This window comes from Macrobrachium nipponense, chromosome 44, assembly GCF_015104395.2.
Source record: "Macrobrachium nipponense isolate FS-2020 chromosome 44, ASM1510439v2, whole genome shotgun sequence".
In the NCBI taxonomy this organism is placed as follows: Eukaryota; Metazoa; Arthropoda; class Malacostraca; order Decapoda; family Palaemonidae; genus Macrobrachium; species Macrobrachium nipponense.
Window position 1 is genome coordinate 10,887,144 of NC_087221.1, and position 19,944 is coordinate 10,907,087.

General features: G+C 35.8%; 1 protein-coding gene across 5 annotated transcripts in view; it reads left to right on the forward strand.

Moving 5' to 3' along the window:
- Positions 1 to 19,944, forward strand: part of LOC135204025 (adenylate cyclase type 8-like) — a 973,771-nt gene that overhangs the window by 97,279 nt on the left and 856,548 nt on the right. For all 5 annotated transcript variants that reach the window (XM_064233960.1, XM_064233961.1, XM_064233964.1 and 2 more), the window contains exon 2: positions 9,082 to 9,424. The gene's annotated coding sequence lies outside the window, so the exon portion shown is untranslated. The remainder of the gene's footprint in view (positions 1 to 9,081; positions 9,425 to 19,944) is intronic.

Here is a 19,944-nt window from a genome sequence, read left to right on the forward strand (position 1 = left end):
CAAAATCTTGCTGTTCCTTTAACAAAAAAAGTCGTATCTTGCCATTAACAGCGTAAGCTGCATCTCTCGCCGAATTACGGTTATGCGAGGTAAAAAATCACGTAGATTATTCAGGGAATGTGTTAGTGAGTCAGCAGAAAAGAAAGAACTAGTCAGAAAAAGGTGGATATTGCCGATTCGATTTTATTCTCACTCTTCGGATAACTGACGATTTTGTAAAAACAGGCTAAAGGCTATCCGGAATATTGGTCAGCCTGTCGAAAGTCGTTCGTTTGCAATGTATTTTGTTTGTATCCAACATATCAGATGCTAGAAGTTTCTAGATAATCCTCTTCCTTTGGCATGTTGTTCATAGTCAGCGATACATAGGATAATTGTGCGCGCTTGTGCGCTGATATTTTATCTTGTTATTTATTGAGTTCGCTTGAATGTTTGTTGCAGTGGGTAATTTACAGGGGGAGCATATTTGCATTTGTTTGTTGCATCACAGTGAGTTATTTTGTGATTGAATAAGTTGCTTATGTTTGTTTGCCTCTGTGTCATCATGAAGGTCGACTGTCAGATTTAAGAGCCAGCCATTCCTCACTGATCTGCATCCAGTTTTTGTGAAGGATACTTGGTTGACAGCCGGTCTCTTATACAACTCTCTCTGACCCTCCCTGTATTCGGCCTCCTGATAGGACTTTTTGAATGGCTGGTGTTCATCTGAAAATGAAAGACGGTCGTTATCGGATAACATAATATTCTGACTTAATAAGTTTATTTTATAAACTGGATCACTTATTATTCCTCATCATATAATAAGTCATTTTTCCTGTTCCTTTCCTTACAAACTACATATTTTTGGATAGTTTGGGTCTAAGATCACTGAGGAGGTTTTGCCTGTACTCATGTTTTCCGGGCAATGTTTTTGTGCAACTTTCGTAGCCAAAATGATTACTTGAATGATTTCAGTAGAACGAATCCATTTCCCAGATTTGGTTTTGCTGCTGCTCTGTGGTTTTCAAGATCCTTACAAACTGGGCTTCATCCTACGTCCATTTATGTCAATCCTTCCTCTCTTGTGTATATCTTTCATCTTTCACATTCATCTGCTGTAACTAGCTCAGAAAATGGAAATGGAAAGATGAGGAATCAATCCTCTTATTCATGGAGTAACAAAAATAGTTTATAGTAAAATTATATATATTTTCATACGCACCAACATTCATAGAATTCATGCATGACCGTGAATACTCCCTTCCGTTAAAACTATAAATCGTACGTTAAACATAAATCGATAGAGTAATAAATCGATAGAAAGAGAAAGTCTTAATTAACGCTTTGTTGACTGTAAACACTTGATGATTTTTTTTATGGACTGAATTAATAACTCGTGATTTTGTAGACGTTAACAGCCAGTAAACAGATTAGGAATACAATGGAAAGCTTCGATAGACCAATGAGTTGACATTCGATGTGTGTAACTCGGTACGAGAGATAAAGGTTGTCTAAAAACAACAGCAAACAAGTAAAAAATACGCCGAAGGTTCTTCGGCGTAATCGATATTTCCGTACAGCGTATAATGCTGTATGAAACTCTCAGTCACGACTCAAGAAACTCTCAGCCTCTGCCCATGGAACTTTCAGCTACGGGCCGGTGGTGGCCTGTGTTGTAAGTGTACAGCGATGACGCACGGTCGGGCCTAAATCTAACCTTAAATGAAGTAAAAAAAAAATAATGGGGATAGAGGGCTGTATTTTTGTATGTTTGATGATTGGAGGGTGGATGATCAACATACCAATTTGCAGCCCTCTAGCCTCGGTGGATTTTAAGATCTGAGGGCGGACAGAAAAAGGGCGGACGGACAGACAAGTAGTCATCTCAATAGTTTTATTTTTCTTTACAGGAAACTAAAAAGCGAAGAAAGCATTAGCCTAGTTTCACTGTTTCTAAAACAGCTGAGGCGAGTTATGACAGATCTTTATTTTCGAAGAAAAAATAGCTATCAGATATGAAGAAGAAATGTTTTTCAATTAGAAAATCATGAGTTGTGTAAGTTAACGACACTGATTAAGAAACTAGCGATCAGAAGCCGCTTATTTCAGCAGTTTGTGATTGCGGGTTCCTGAATATTGAGAAATATTCCGCTGAATTGGGCCGTTTGATTGAAACTTCCCGCATATCAAGGGTAACCCCCAGAAGTGAATTGTATTGGTTTTCTTCTTGAGTATTGAGGAATATACTGTTTCTCAAGAAAAAAAAAAGAAGACATACAAGAATAATGCAAATGTTGCTTATCAGCGCCTCAGTGGCGTGGTCGGTATGCTGTTGGCGTACCTGCTCGGTGGCCGCGAGTTCGGTTCTCGGTCATTCCATTGAAGTGTGAGAGATGTGTATTTCTGGTGATAGAAGTTCACTCTCGACGTGGTTCGGAAGTCACGTAAAGCCGTTGGTCCCGTTGCTGAATAACCACTGGTTCCATGCAACCTAAAATCACCATACAAACAAACAAATGTTGCTTATCGAAGAAAGTAACATTTAGAACAAGTAATTCCTTGGATATATCTTAAACTTGCACTAAACCATCAATCCATTAATTAACTACTTGAAGTTTTAACCTTTGCGGAGGCGGTTAAAGTTGTGATTTAATTTTAGCCCGCGGAATTGCATGAGGAATACCATTAAAGATTATGCCCTCAAGCCGGTCCCAAACCTAGATATAAGTGTAGGTGTAAAGCCTTTCACCAAAACCAAGCCTTACAGAAACTGAGGACAAACACTAGTGATCTTGTGCAGGAGACAATAGTCATTACGCTACTTGAAGACCAAAGGAGATCTGGTGCTTTGTGTCTTCATAGTTTATGATAAAGGCTTTTAGTAAACAGCGATTAAAATGGTAAGAAACCCGCTCATCGGAACGTACTACATTAGCAACGCGTATTTCAGTAATGTCTCAGTACCATTTTGTGCCCGGTACGAAACAATTACGAAATAAAGCACCACTACCGACAGACGATGCTGAAAATTGTTTTATTTGACAACATTGTTTTTGTTGACTTCTGTAGTTCTCAACTACTGAGTCACCCTATGGATCTAATCACATTCACCTTCAGACAAAAACTGGAGAAATCGTAATTTGATTATAAGTTGTGGGAATTGTTAAAAATGAACCCGTTGTTCTTATGATGGACGTTTTGGGTTGATTTTGAGCGCGATTTGATTGAGCTATCTCATGGTTTCGGTCATTTTTATTTTTCCTCGCAAATGACGTCTATTCCGGTGTACCAGGTATATGTAGCAGTTAATGTGGAAATCGGCAAATGGGCTTCATTCTTGATTCGGAAGTCAAGTGGAGGACGTTGCTTTTTCCTTAGAAACCATATATATATATATATATACATTATATATATATATATATATATATATATATATATATATATATATATATATATATATATATATATATATATATATATATATATAAAGGAAGAGGTGTCCAATCAGACGACAGTCATGTACACGTGTTTTATTATTAAAAACGTTTCATGTTGTCACCAACACATCATCAGTCTGCAATTGAAATTCAACATTAAAATAAACTTAAAAATTACAATAAAAGTAAAAGTTAGAAATATTATTGAAAAGGAATTTGGTTTTTTGAAACTTAATCTTATTCCCATGAATCCACAAAAAATTGGAGGGTTTTTTTAATTACAAGGACAAATTACAGGATTTCATGAAGTCCAATATCATATATAAATTTGAATGCCCAAGATGTCTTGGTATTTATGTTGGTTCTTCACGGAGACTGTTACAAGTCCGTTATTACAGCCATTTGGGATTAAGTTATAGAACTGGGTCCAGAATCTCTAATCCCGAGTTCTCTAATATAAGAATACATGCTAAGAGTTGTAAGGTTACTATCGAAAAGAAACATTTTTCTATAATTGGCACCACAAAGCAAACTACCCATCTAACTACCCTTGAGTCATTGTTTATTAAGCACCTTTCACTTAGTTTAAACTCCAACACCTCGTCATCTCCTCTCTCTCTGGTGTGTGGTTTACGTTGTATGCAGACTTTACCGTTTTTAGTCACTCAGCTCTTTCCTTCTTTATGAATAAGTAGTTTTCTTCTCATTCCCTATTTTAACGTTCTGATTATTTTTTAATTTTTTTAAAATTTTATTGTAATTTTTAAGTTTATTTAATTTCTATTGTAATTTTTAAGTTTATTTTAATGTTGAATTTCAATTGCAGACTGATGATGTGTTGGTGACAACATGAAACGTTTCTTAATAATAAAACACGTGTACATGACTGTCGTCTGATTGGACACCTCTTCCTTCATATTCATGGTTTCCTGATGTGATATATATATATATATATATATATATATATATATATATATATATATATATAATATATTATATATATATAATATATATATATATATATATATATATATATATTATATATATAATATATATATATATATATATATATATATATATATATATATATATATATATAAAAGTTGATAATATTTGGACGATTTGTGATTTAAACGAAGGCAGTTTCCACACACACACACACACACACACACACACACACACACACACATATATATATATATATATATATATATATATATATATATATATATATATATATATATATATATAAATATGGAAACTGCCTTTGTTTAAATCACAAATCGACCAAATATCATCAACATATGTGAACCACGGCGGTATTAAGGAGAAGAATACTGCATAATAATTCATTTCCAAAAGTATTTCATAGGAAGCAAGTCACTTACAACCGGGGAAAGAGGAGAGCCCATGGCACGAACTAAAATTTCCCCGTAAAAGTAAAAACATTATCATGAACGCGCAGCTAGATGAGACCTATTAAGACAAAGGATTAAGTGGCAACGGTTATGGATTCATATTTTCTTATTTTTGCGAGAAAACGTTTTAGGTACAATAACGCCAATTTTTGTAAACAAAGAGATTAGTACATCATCACTCATCGTCTTTCCCCGACTGAAAGAAATGCTCTGAACCTTTTCGATCAAATACAAATTATTCATGATATTAACACTAGCAATTTAGCTACGGATGGGAAGAGGCCCCTGTTTAAAATAATTGGACGTAATTTCAACAACTTAATCAATTATGTCAATCCGTTAAGTCCACTGTGAATTGGGATCCGTTAATGAAATGGCCTTTTTGAATGTGTTCCTCATTTAGAATAATGGTGATATGTTATATAGCGTTTTTAGGAACCTACACACAGCAAAGTTCATGTCAAGATCAGCGAACCCACTACATTTCTAAACTATATTATACCACTTTGATTTATATATTTATTATATATATTACGTTACATATATGATATACATATATGATATTATATATATATATATTTGTATATATATATAATGTATATATATATATATTCTTTTATATATATATTCATATATATACTATATATAGATACATATATATATATTCATATAAATATATATATATAATAATATATATATATTATATATATATATATATATATAAATTAACTATATATATATATATATCTATATAATATATATATATCATATAAATATATATATATATATTATATATATATTATAGATATGAATATATAAATCAAAGTGGTATAATATTGTCTTGAAAAATAGTGGGTTTTGTATCGTCTGACTTACTGTTTTATGAGACTGGGTTATCCCTCCTAGTTCATCCAAAAATGTCGTTTTACCGTAGGACAGACCTTTTACCATTATAACGTCAGGCTGTCAGGAATTTGTTATGGCATTTTTAGTGATTCCGTATGTGGAAGATAATAATCAAACTGAAAGAATTGGGACGGTCATGAGTCACGAGTACGATGGGAAAGTTTTTAGTTAAAAGTCCTCAGAGTTGACTACTTCAGGGATTTGAGGGTGTTCTTTGTAAGATTATCCTGATGTTTCTATAGTAGAATCAGGTCTTTCTGTATACCTTCACCTGAAGAGGAGGCTAGTGTGGCTCGAAACTCTTATGCTTCTCGAGATTAAAGGATGTCTTTAAAGCGGGGTTTTTATTCCCCCCCCCCCCTCTCTCTCTCTCTCTCTCTCTCTCTCTCTCTCTCTCTCTCTCTCTCTCATTAATTCATTTGCTTGACTACTATGATAATCCTGTGGTTCTCGACTCGACCGTGTGTGTTGTTATTAAGACGTTTTACCTGTACCATTGATTCTGTGAGGCGACTTTAGATGAACCCTGTAAAAAGTAATCGGATCCTAATGAGTGTCGTATATAGCGTGACGCTCTTCCTTACGCACCAGTTATCGAGGAAGGAAGTCTTGTATGATTAACTTATGCAAATATGCGTTAACGGTTACACGCATTGTATTTGGCCTCTAGGCACGCTCTGGTAAATTCCATTGTGCCACATTTGACCTGAAGCAGTGTATAGCTTACCTGATAGGTAGTCGATCGTGGTGGGTTGGAACTAGATCGAAAAAGGGTGGAGAGCTAGAAACCTCGTTCCCAAATTCTGGTCTAAGACCGGAAACGAGCGCTATCCGGTATAACTCCTCTTTTGGGAAAAATATTTATTTCTACATTTTGTATTGTAATATATATATATATATATATATATATATATATAATATATATATATATATATATATGTGTGTGTGTGTGGTGTGTGTATATGTGTTTGTATGTGTACAACACATTAGCAATTCCTCAAAATGGAGCTGGTCCAAGCGAAAACCCCTAGAAGAGCTGTCACTGCCACATTTATACTTCAACTACTGAATCAACTTCAGTGCATACCTATACATACATACTACTATATACATACATAATACATATATATATTATATATTATATTTCATCTATATATTATATATATAATATATATATATATAATATATATATATATATATGATATATATATATATCCTTAATAAACATTCATGCACTTCATCTACTATTTTGCGACCAGTAGTTTTCCATCTTTTGTACTTTTCTTTTTTGCAGGGGTAAAGTTCTGAAGGGAAAAATAGGAAATTGTTGCTATGATACTGTATTTTTAAAGAAATCGCCGCTAAACTGCTGTTCCAGCCACTAACTCATAGTATTATCATGGTAATCTTACAAAGAACTACACTGCTTATATAACGAAAACACAGCAACGTTTTTTGTCTCGTCCTTCAGAACTTGAGCCTTGAAGATAAGAAATCGTATAGAAAATTGGAGTTCATTATTTTTAGTACAAAATGTTTTTATTAGATATCATTCCAGAGCATCCTGAGCTTTATCGTGCTTATATGTAAACTTTAAACGGACACATTCATTCTATTATATTTTACAAGTACATAACATGACAAATTGCCTCTCTTTTAGTCATTACTTCACCCCTCATAGTAAGATACAATCTTCACGAAGGAAGTCATTCAGGCACTTTCGCTTTATAAATTTGCAAATGCAAATATGCATTGGCTGTGAGATAAGCATGGCGTCAGCAGTGTCTTCTTGTTTGGTTTAAAAACATGATTATGTCTCTCTCTGTTGTCTCTCGTATTTGCTTTGTTGTGTGCGGGAGGGGGAGAGCAGGAGGGTGCTCCATGTGACAAGGAGTGTTTGTTGAGACTGTGCCAGGAGTAACTTGTAATGCAAACAGACTGAATTAACGAATGGTTCCCTTGAATTTGTGCGGCCTCCTATCGTCACGTGTTAAATTTATTGGCTTAATATACATACAGTAAGAGCAATAATTTATTGAGTTTGTTTAAAATGTTTGGGAAATTTACTTAAAATGTCGAGTGGACTTATGCACTATATCTTAATTTTGTTTAAAAAGACCTATTTTTATAATAAAAAAAGGTTTAGTATAATTTTTTTTAATGACAATTCTTGGAGTTTTATTGTATATTACGAAAATTTTAACGATTGAAGTTGATACTCTTCACTGGCGTAAAGGTCTATAGACCGTTATTTAGGCAATTATCGTTATTTTCTTGGTAACTCTTCTTATAGAAAGCATTTGTTTTAGATGGTGTCACAGGAGGTCATTATGAAAAAGTTGAGCAATGCAAAGGATTTATACAGTTTTAAGTTTCAACATTTTTTAATAATACAGTTGACGTTACTGCATTTTAACCTTATTTTTATACTCTATTTGCTGTGATTTATTTCTTTGCCATATCTTCTCTGTCAGTACTCGTAGCGATGCACATTCCGTCTTATGCCGTCAGATATATATCGTGTTTCTTCGTTGCAGCTTTTCTTTCCCATTCTGCCTGCGGTTCGGCGTTTATTTTTAATGTAAATACATTTTTCAGATGCCAAAGAAGCAGAGAGAGAGAGAGAGAGAGAGAGAGAGAGACCGACCTTACCTTACAGACCTCACATCTTGTTCGGGTTGCCCCAGGTCCCTCAGTGTGAGGCACCTCTAATGGTTACCACAGAATTGCTAATGCATCTTCCGGTATATTTTGCATCTTCCAATCTTGGAAGGTCTGGGATGCAGCTTAGATATTTTCGAGCTTATTCTTAAACACATCTACGCTCACTCCTGATATATTCCTCAGATGAGCTGGCAACGCATTGAAGAGAGAGAGAGAGAGAGAGAGAGAGGGAGAGAGAGAGAATTTGATATTAATTATAACTTGAAACTTAGACGTAGCTACGGCATGTTATTTTTATCTAACTTTCTGGCGTCTGAAGAAGGGTTAACTTTATGGAAATGATGTTGCATTATATTGTCAACTCAGCATAAGATTTAGCGACATGTAATTTGTTTTATAATCTTTTTACACTTTGTAACTGCACAATAATTTGATGCCCAGGAACCGTGATGAAGTAAGACTGACGATATTTAAAATATTTTTTAATTACTGTTTTTTTTTTATATTGATGAACATGAAAATTACGCGGTACGTGCAGCTCATTCACGGGTTTCAGTGGGAAATGTATAGTATTAGAATGTAAGTTTTATATTTGCCAAAATCTGGTTCTGTTCTCAGAAAGATATTAGTTTTGATTAAACTCTAAAAAAGTAAAGTTCGTGGTCCCTTCTTTTCAGAAAGAAATATAATGACATTTAAGGACATTTATGGCTAAAACACGGAGAATAAGTACGCATGAGTTATAAAGTGGTAATGTGAGTAAAAAAGGGAAGAAAATACCCCAAACTCACATCTTAATGAATGATCATAAGACATACTGAATAGTGTACAAATAAGAGGAAAATTTACAGTGAAAGTGAGAGGTGAATTGTGCAGCGCTTAAGTTGGAATAACCTCAATCGTCGGCACATGTGCGCAATGGCGCAGTCCATTTGAAGTGCGCGCCGCAGAACTTGTCAGCTGACCTCCCCCATGGGCTCACTGGCAGCGTGATGGCGAGTGGCATTCTACTATGTTAAGGTAAGCTTTTCTCGGTTTATTTATTTCTTTTGTTTGCCTACAATATACTGTACCTTGAAAACCTATGAACAGATTTAAATAGAATATTTTGGAAAGGTAGTGTATTAGGTTAGAATGCGCAAGTTTTAATTGTAACGTTATTCAGGATATTTTTTATCTATTATTTCATTATTTAGATTGGTGGTCTTAGTGATAGTCTTCGTCCAAAGAAGGACGATGCGTCGTAGAAGATCCTGTGTTGGATCCAAAACTAAGTTGTTTATATTTTTCCTGTATTTTCACGTCACAGTCTTTTATTTTTCATTCACTTTTTTTCTCTGTTCCTGGAAGTGAGGTCGGAGAGTTTTAAGCCGGGAAGCCGGAATGGACCTGGAACTAAAACTATTTTGGATATGCGAATTTACTTGATATTGCTCCCGTCCCTCCTGCTTCAAAGGCTAAGTGTATTTCCGTTTCCATTCTGTTTCCATGATTTTATTCGCTCCCTTTGTATTTCCCCAATTCCAGATACTAAGGTGTTCCGTCTTACTTCTTAAACTCAAACGGTTTGTTCCTTGCTTGTTTTTTCTTCTGCGCTTCACGTCTTATCATAGTTAATAAAAATCAAGAAACCCCAAATTACCCTTTAAACAAAATCTGTTTTTATTTCCGTTGCACTTTGACCTTTAAATGCTTTCCATTTCATTTTGACTTTTAACCGCACCATTCTAGTTTCCTCCTTGTTGTCTGTGTTCCTTTGTTTCCATTCATCTTCCGCGAAGGGCCAAGGTCCTTTCTAAGTTCCCGGGAGTTATTTTCCGCAGTAGAAAGCAACATCGTCTTAATGGTGCCTTACAAACAGTTTACGCTTCTCGCTCAAGTCAATAACCCTAATTACTGTAATGGCTTGGCGCTGTCCCGCCCTCAATAACTGTCCTCTGTCTACAGGAGCATTTAATCACGCGTCGTCTCTTTGTTTTGAAAGCTCCGGTCACCTACGGCAGTAACGACCCCTGATAATTACCAGGAAAGTCAAGTCTAGTCTCCTTGATGTTTGTCTAGGATAGAAAATGATTTCCAAGTACGACGGTATTATAGCCGTTTGGACGTTGGTTCATTTTTATTTGGCACTTTAACGTTTTTCGTTTTCAACTTCGTATATAAGTAAGCAGTATAGTCATTTCAGATGTTTCTTAAAGCAGAGTTCTTGAACCTTTGCTATTTATTATCTTAGTGACATGTGGAAGGTTCTGGTGAACAAATTGACTGCTGACGTCGATGACGCTACTCTTCGAACTCATTTGTTCATTTGTTTGGTTTTATGTACAGCTCTCCAAAGGGACGATTCCCCGCCTGGAGGGCCCTTGTACGTTTTCTAAATTGCTTCTTATATGTATTAATTTTTTATAATAATTGTCTTTTAGTGTTTCTCATCAGTATCGTAGCTCCTGCAGAATAGGAGAGTCTTTGGTTCTTTTTTTTAAATTGGCTTTCTTCTTGTATGATCATCACTTCAGGCGGTATTTTGTTGCTCCTTCTCCGCGCCTTGGGTTTACGGTTACAGAATCCGCGAATAGAAATCTGGCATGTATTCATTAGTGGAGTAGACCTGGGGGCATTCAGCTTAACCATTTTAGAACTCTAAGTATTGTAGTTAGTCGATCAAGAACACTTGTGCCGTGGCATCCTGATTTATATTTAATTGGTACGATTTTGATGTCAGTGACTTTTAAGATTCTATTTGTAACTTTTGATAAGAGGCAGTTACGTAATATTACTTCCTCTGTTTCTCAGAAGTTGGTATATTGCGGAACCATTTTCAAATGTTTCGTAATTCAAGCTATTATATCCAAGTAAATTTTAACTGTTCAACAGTGCGGTTTTCGTTTACTGACTCTTTATCTCAAATATTTGGATAGGACTGTTTCAACAGTCAAGTTTACTTTTCCAACTCTTAATATTGACTTTTGGCATAGGTGTAAGGTAAGTTCAATATATTTGTTACGTAAAATGTACTACAACGGCAAACATCCTCTGCGCTCTGCTTTACCTGACCCAGCTGTTTTTGTTCGCAACGTTGGGGAGGCTGCTGCTCCAAACAGTGTCTTTTTCTAGCATCAGGTCGAAAACTTGTCATTTTACGAGCAGTTTTATATTGGCTGCAACTAAAATGTGAAATAGTTTGCCCCGTGTAGTTGTGGAGTCTTGTGATTTCCAAATGTGTAAGCGAGGAGTAAATTCATTCCTGCTTTTGCTCTGGGATCGCATGGATTAATGTGTATCGGTTTTATTTTCTGTCCCTCGCATTTAATTATTTATCACCGTTTTATTTAAATTGTCTCCCTTCCAGGCTGATTCCCCTTTGGATCCTTCTTGGGTTTATAGTTTGTTGCCTTTGTCCATAAGGGTTTTCAATTGAAGATTTAAAGAAAGGAAAATAACATGATAACTGTGTTACCGTCCAAAATGTCATCTTGTTTAAGCAAATATTTCACGAACTTAACAACTAAAATGGCATCATATATTTTTAGATGATTTATTATCCACTTGTCTCCCAAAGTTCATCATATTCTGTGTTATCCATTTAATAGCAAACGAGTAGAATTGATGAAAGTTGACGCTACCCAACTTTCTATGGCGCGTCATTGGTGATATTTGTGCTCAATTATTCTAATGGCGAGTAAATATTTTAATTTGTATTATTCTTAATTGTTTTGTATCGATTGTGTTGTTACTTCATTAGTGAGGGCTAATTCATCATCTTAATTGGTTTCATTAGGTAGTCTTTAATCATGCATAATGCAATTATTGTAGATTGCATCTGGCTTGGTTCAGCCATCTCTCTCTCTCTCTCTCTCTCTCTCTCTCTCGTTTTTCAAAAGGAAAAAAAAGCCGTTCATTTTTTGCGTTCCCTTTCTGAGTTTTTCCCTTCCCACTTGCATTTTGTTTTTATTTTTTACTCTTTTATGTCTTCTGTAGCAACTCTGAGAAGCGGGAGGGCATAAATGGAGATATACCTTTTCGTATTTTTGGAAATGCTCTGTCCTTCCCCTCTTTCGGTTTTTATCTTGTTACATCCAGGTAATGAGGACTTCGCTTCCTTCATTTATGGACTCATTTTCGTCCTGGTGGTCCTCCCTCTTATCCACCCCCCCCCACACACACACACACTTCCATTTTTTCAGGGCTTGCTTTTGTAATTTGGGAAATGATTGGAGGGTGGTAGCTATGCAAGGTAGGAGGAAATACGGATTGCGTCGTAATGGGGTCTTCCCATGATTTGGTCTTCTTAGCTGAATATTGAGACAGCTCCCCTTCTTTTTATTAAAGCGGATATATTTTTGGATTTTTCAGAAGTCATTTGAGCTTTTAGCGCAAGATGTTTGGAGGTTACAGTCGCAGAATTTATAGCAAACGTCAGGGGATGAAATGCCGCTCCCTCAGAACTGTGTTATTTAAACCAGTTTCGAAATATGTGACCTTGAAAAATGTAAGTAATATATGGTTGGACTTGGAAGGATCACTAAACCTCCAAAATACTTATAAGATAATTCAAGGTATTATTTTGGAAAATACTTACCAATCCCAAAAGTGCCTACCGTGCAAAGCTTGCAGGAAAACAGAATGTAATCGCGGCTCATTGGTCTCTTGGGTCACCTTTTTCCTTAATAGTTGCTGGTCCACATACCTCGTCGGGCTCTCATAGTTCTGTCCAGTTTTTGGATCCTTGGTTCTGTCACCGTGTCGGGATTCGGCCGGTGTAAATGGATTCGAAGTTGGTAAGAGACCTTTAGAGAGTGTTATTTATTCTGTGATTTGTACCACAATGTTCATTTTGGAGGTGAAAAGCTAGTTAGCAGTCATTAATGTGATACTCTGTCTTTTACTATCTGTGGCCCTTTCTCAAGAGATGTGTAGGTTGTCAGACTGGGTCTAGGCCAGCAGTCTTCTGGGCCTAGACCCAGTCTGACAACCTATACTTCTCTCGAGAAAGGGCCATAGATATGTTGAGTATAATACTATGTAAATACTTACAAGTAAACAAGTTATACTCAGTAATTTTGTGGGTTTCTTTTTGCACCGTAAGGAATCCCTATCGGACTTATAAATAACCAAGATACAATATAAAATGGGCTGACGAAGAAAAGCAAGCATAAGATAAACTAAGGGAAAAGAAAAGTATTGAACGAAAATACCGATAACTTGAAAAGTAAACACATTCAAGAGATGGCAAAGCTTCGAAATAATAATAATAAAAAAAGAAAATATTTACATCCGCGAGAGACAGAAAAAAAGGAACGTTTTCGAAAAGTTTGAAAACGGAAAAGACTCGTTACAAAAATATAGTCACGCCTTCAAAGATGCACTCTGAAATAAAGGGAAAAGGCTAAAACGTGTAGGTAAATCCGGTACAGGAAAATCTCCGATCTGGGGTGCTCTTATTTTGTTATTTTTCATTGTTTGCTTTTACCTTTCGTTTTTGACATTGGTGAACCTATATTTCGTGCTGTGTATGCGACTGGTAGGTAGTTAATAGCGAGATAAGTGGGATTGTATAAAGATGTGGATTTAAGTCACTATATATACTTCTATTTTGAAAACTAATGGAAACACTAAGTATTACCTCTTGTTAAAATTCTCTTGTACATTGTACCTCTTGTTAAAATTCTCTTGTACATTGTTCTTGTAATGCATTGAACTTGAAATATCACAATCGAGTGCTTCCCAAGATGATTTTTCTTTGTCTGTCGAATGGCAGAATATTATTGTGTTAAATTTGACTTTGTTGTTTGCCAGCTGTCTTTTCAGAAAAGCAAGAAAGCTCCATTTATATATCTATATATACATAAACAAGAAATTGTCAGTTTGTTTGTTTGTGTGAACGCTATACAATTCCACATTTCTTGACTGATTGTAATGAGATTTGAGATAAAACAATATCAAACCGGGAAAGGTCTTGGTGAAAACAGAATTAAAATCGGACTATTGGTGGTGGGGTGTGGAAAGGGGGTAATGTAAAAATTACTGAAGAGACATATATTAGAGTCTAATCCATAGATTCGAAGTCACTGAGAAGAATAGGGACACTCCCGATGCCCTTTAACTCCAAGTTCAGGCCCAATAGGGAGGAGGGTAGGAAGTGGGTGACATACAAAAATAATTGAAAATGACAGTTTAATGTTATTGTCTAATCCATAGTTTTTGAGGTTGCTGAAATGAATAGTGACACTCCTGATGACCTCCAAGTCCAAGTTCAGCCTTGATAGGAAGGGGTGGGAGTGGGATGACTGAGATGAACAGTGACACCTTTCAATGCCCTTTATGTCCAAGTTCAGCCCAGGGAGGGGTGGTGGAGGAGGTGTGAGAAGGTGGTGACATTTAGAAATAACCAAAAAACTACAGATATTAGAGTCTAATCCATAGTTTTCGAGGTTGCTGGGATGAATAGAGACACTCCTGATGCCCTTCAAGTCCAAGTTCAACCCTAATAAGAATGGGGGGGGGGGGGGGGGGGGGGGGGTGAAAAGTGATGAAATGTAAAACGTAAAAAATGCAAGGCAATGTGACTGAAGAGAGAGAGTTTATTGGTTGTCATTCAGAGATTACCAGGCAGTGCCGGGTTGGTCAACTATATAATGTATATATCTATATATATATATATATACTATTATATATACATATATATATATATATATATATATATATATATATATGTATATATATATATATATATATATATATAATATATATATATATATATATATATATATATATATATATATAATGATGACCTATCAGAAAGTCTGTAACAATATTAGGTCAGTGATATTAAAGTACTAAATTAGATTGATAGGAACAAGTATGTTACTAAGAATTAATCACTCATACATGTATACATATTTTTTGCATAATTATCCTTATTTGTGCACGCACGCAGAAGCAAGCCAATACAATTGCCTGCCAATGCTCGGACGTGATCACGTGCCTCCACACACATGTAATGTTGAGCATGCATGGTCCAAATTAGCAGATAAGTTAGGTGCACTAACCAGTTTATAAATACCCGACATAATAGGTATGGGTTCTACTTGGAATGTTTTCCAGATCATATTTTCATTGTAGGAGTTCCGTTTTTAATTTTTTTCAAATGCAGAGATCAGTATGACTGGTAACTTGACACCCTTATCTTGAACAAAACTCAGGAGCTAGTGGACTTGAACAGAACACGTCAGACGAAGGAAGGACGTATTGGACTTGAACGGAAAACACCAGACAAGGGGAAGACTTCCTGATATAAACAGTCTACGTTAGAAAGAGAAGGACTTTTGAATTTGAACAGACCAGGGAAGAACTCCTGAGCCTTAGCAGGACACAGCAAACTAAGGAAGAACTTCTGGATTTGAATGAATCACTCCAACTGGAGAATGACTTCATGACTTGAGCAGAACGTCAAATTAGGGATGGGCGTCTGAACTTGAACAGGACAAGTCAGACTAAGAAACGACTCTCGGATATGAATGGAACACACCCATCTAGGAGATGACGTCTGGACTTGAACAGAACACTTCAGAGTGAGGAAGAACGTGAACAGCATAGTACATAATTTTTCAGGAGTTGGGACGAATTATCGTTGCGTGATAGCGTCTGTTTCACGGAAGAATATGACTGCTCAAGCCCTTCATGGCGAGATTTTTGAGGTGTCAGACCTTTGTTTTAGGTCATCTCTGTATGGCATTAAATGAAAAATAATAAAAAAATCCAACCTAAAGGCACATTTATGATTTTGTAATTATCGTGTTATTAGTCCCTTTTGAAAGATAATTCACGGCGCATTGAAGCTTTTATCCCAGTCGAAATTAATGTTTTATTTAATCAACTTTTTTATTATGAAATTCTTTTGTTGATAATTTTAGAGTAATTCGATCAATGTATTCACAATTTATTCTTCTGCATTTTCATAATATGGTCAACTTACTAATTACCAAAATAGATTATTGTCAACAAGCGGTTCTTTTACGCTTATTCCGCTGTTACAGAAATATATAAATTCATGGATTTTATATCACGTCCGTGCAGGTTCTGTCAATACATAGATACATACATACATACATACATACATACATATATATAATGTATATTTGTATGTATATATGTATGTATGTATTGTGAGGTTTGTTTCTGTGGTTGTGTTCATTCGTATTTTTGTCTAACGTTGTTAGTTTTTCTTATATAGTTTTGTTTTCAGTTACGTTTTAGTAAATTTTAAATTTGACATAAATGTTCGCTTCAATAATAATAATAATAATAATAATAATAATAATAATAATAATAATAATAATAATAATTTCGTTCCATATCCACCCTTATCAGCTAGCAAGTACATTATTATTTCTGCTTATAGCTGAAAACGGGCTACACAGAAACTTGCCGTTTTCTTCGGACGTCCTGAATATTTCCTTTTGAGGAGACAATTTGCTCCTTTAATTTCTCCATCGACTTACCGCCTACACGAAAGTAGATCAATAGGGGGCTTCCTTTGGCTGCCTACACGAATGTGGATCAGTAGGGGCTTCCTTTGGCTGCCTACACGAATGTGGATCAGTAGGGGCTTCTTTGGCTTTGCTTTGCCGACGTGGATCGGTAGGGGCTTCCTTTTGGTGCTCACGAATGTGGATCAGTAGGGGCTTCCTTTGGCTGCCTGCACGAATGTGGATCAGTAGGGGCTTCCTTTGGCTGCCTACACGAATGTGGATCAGTAGGGGCTTCCTTTGGCTGCCTACACGAATGTGGATCAGTAGGGGCTTCCTTTGGCTGGAGCATGATTACGGTGCTGTTAATTCTTAGGTCGCAAGGTCAAGAGTAAAAGGTCACAACTTGATTCTTTAAAATATCCCTTGCAAGAATACTGTGCACAGCCTAATCCTGGTATGTATGTAAGTTTTTATACTTGTATTTACTCATGCATTGCAACGGAGAGAGAGAAACAAATTCTTTTTCTGGGCAGTATCTGAATGGGTGTCTTCCAAGAACAGAAAAGCCCTTGGAATACCTGTGTAGCAGAGCGTTGGGCGTGCAATCGCATCCCCAATATGTTTATGGTATACAAGGAGGGTAGCATCTTTTGGAGTCACACGTATAGTTGATGAATAATGCAAATGGAAGAAAAAAGGTTGAAGCTGTTGAGATGAACTGTTGATAGCGTGAGAAATGTGGAGTTACTTAAAAGCAGAAATAAAAAGGTAAGCCTTGGATCAGGTTATTTTGAAATGGTTCAGTGAAAAGAGTGGATGGAAATACGAGAGTGAAAATGAAGTACCTCATTAAAAAAAAAAATGTCTGTGTTTCATCCACTATTCAGCACCTAACCGTATGAATTTATGTTATTTTTTCATGTGGCGTCACCTCCTCTTGGGGAGAAAGGTTTACCTCACATTTAACCTCACAGTATATGCAAATCAAATAAAATGTTAAGATCTCTGCTAAAAAAGATTTTGGAGAGAAAAGTAGGTTTGTCGGAGCAAAAGTTGGGAAATGTGGAGGAATTTTGAGCCACCTCTCCTTAATGTTTGTCAAGTATGGATGATTAATACCACCGAGACAGAGTGAGCAGACTGGTCTGATTGTTTGTTTGCCCAGTATGTCTGTAATAAGAAGAAGGGGAACGATGGGGAATGTAGAGAAATCATGAATTGGTAAAAAGGTGAATCACTTTGTTCTGGAGTGGTTTGGTTACTTGGAGAGTTTGAAGGATAGTAGAATGAAATAAAGGTTGGTGTACGATAAAAAAGTTAAGTATATCTTAGTTAATCAAACCACTGTTCTGATTAATATCTCTCCTAGGGCTGGCCCGAAGGATTAGATTTTTTTACGTGGTATGGAAAAAAATTGGCCTCTTAGCAATGGGACCTACAGTTTATTGTGGGATCCGAACGACATTATATCGAGAAATGAAATTCTAATCGCCAGAAACATATTCCCCCGATTCCTCGCTGGCGGCCGCGGGAAGCGAACTCCGGCTTCCAGATTGATAGACGAGTACGGAACCCACTCGTCCAGTGAGAAACTGGTTTAGAATATAAGAGACAGGGGGAGTAAAGGCGTTGTAAAACACTATTAACCAGAAATTGACTGTCTTGAAATAGCAGGTTGTTGTAATGACCTTGTTACGAGGAAGATGAAGGTTATTTTTGAGCTAATAAAAGGTTTGTTGGTGCAACGCAGATCATTTAGCGGGAAATTGCACGTCATTGTCAGGAAGGGGATACGTGTTTGGCAAATGGAAGGCTTCGGTCGGTAAATGAAATAACTTGAGGCTGTCGATCGTGTGAAAACACGAAATAATGATAAAGGACTTTTTTCTTGGTATTGCAGTACACTGAGCCGGACCTGTACAGCCTCAAGTGTTGTTTTTCACTATTGAAAAAGGGGAATGGTCTTCTTCGCATTTCCTCTTTCTCCAGTTGTTTTATCGTCTCGCAGCTGACCGAGCTAATAAAAGGAAAAAAAATTAAGTATGCATTAGCGAGGGCTTAATTAACTTTCAATTTTTGGACGTGACGAGAACAATGGCTTATCTAGAGTGGAAAAAGTAGTGAGCTCGAAAGTCTTTTATGTGAGGTAGGTCCCATAAAGTCATCAGGTTGGGCAGGTAGGGGAACAGGTAATGGAAAGGTCTGTTGTTATCATTCTGTGCCGCATGTAGTGTCACGGAGAGTGAGCAACGGCCGTTAACGCTTTCCTCCAGGTTAGTCTTATAAGATCTGTAGTACGCTGGGAGCATTGTTTTATTGGTCCTGCGCTTGAAATATTTAGATTAGAGGTATTTTATCTGGTATTATATATATATTATATTATATATATATAATAATATATATATTATATATATATATATATAAGTATATAGTTATATATATATATATATATATATATATATATATATATATATATATATATATATATATATATATATATATATATATACGTATAATATTCACCCTATACCACAGTGGGTCGGTCCCGTGGCATATAAATATAAAAGAAGCTTTTCCAGGAAAAGTTGAAAAGAAAGATTGTAGACCCTGAACTTCCGTCTTTCAGTAACTGTCACAGTGATCAGGTCTTCAATACAGACGCAAGCTCAGGGTCTGCGATCTTTCTTTTCAACTTTTTCTGCAAGAGCTTCTTATATTTATATATATATATATATATTATAATATATAATTATATATATATATATATATATATACTATATACATATATATATTTAGACGGCGAAGGTAAAAGGCAAGATTGTTACATGAGTTTATCATGCCGTCGTTTCACGACAATTGCTTTCGTCGCATTTTCAAGTCTGCAATGATTAGATAGATAGATAGATAGGTAGAGAGATAGATATGTGCATAAAATATGTGGCAATGCATAAGTCAACTATTTCTATGCATTGGTGTTGTGTGGATTATAATCATTCCAAAATATTTGATGTTGGTTAAACCTTTTCTGCTTTCGATCCTCCTGAGGTTATTTTTTGTGTGTTGTTTTGT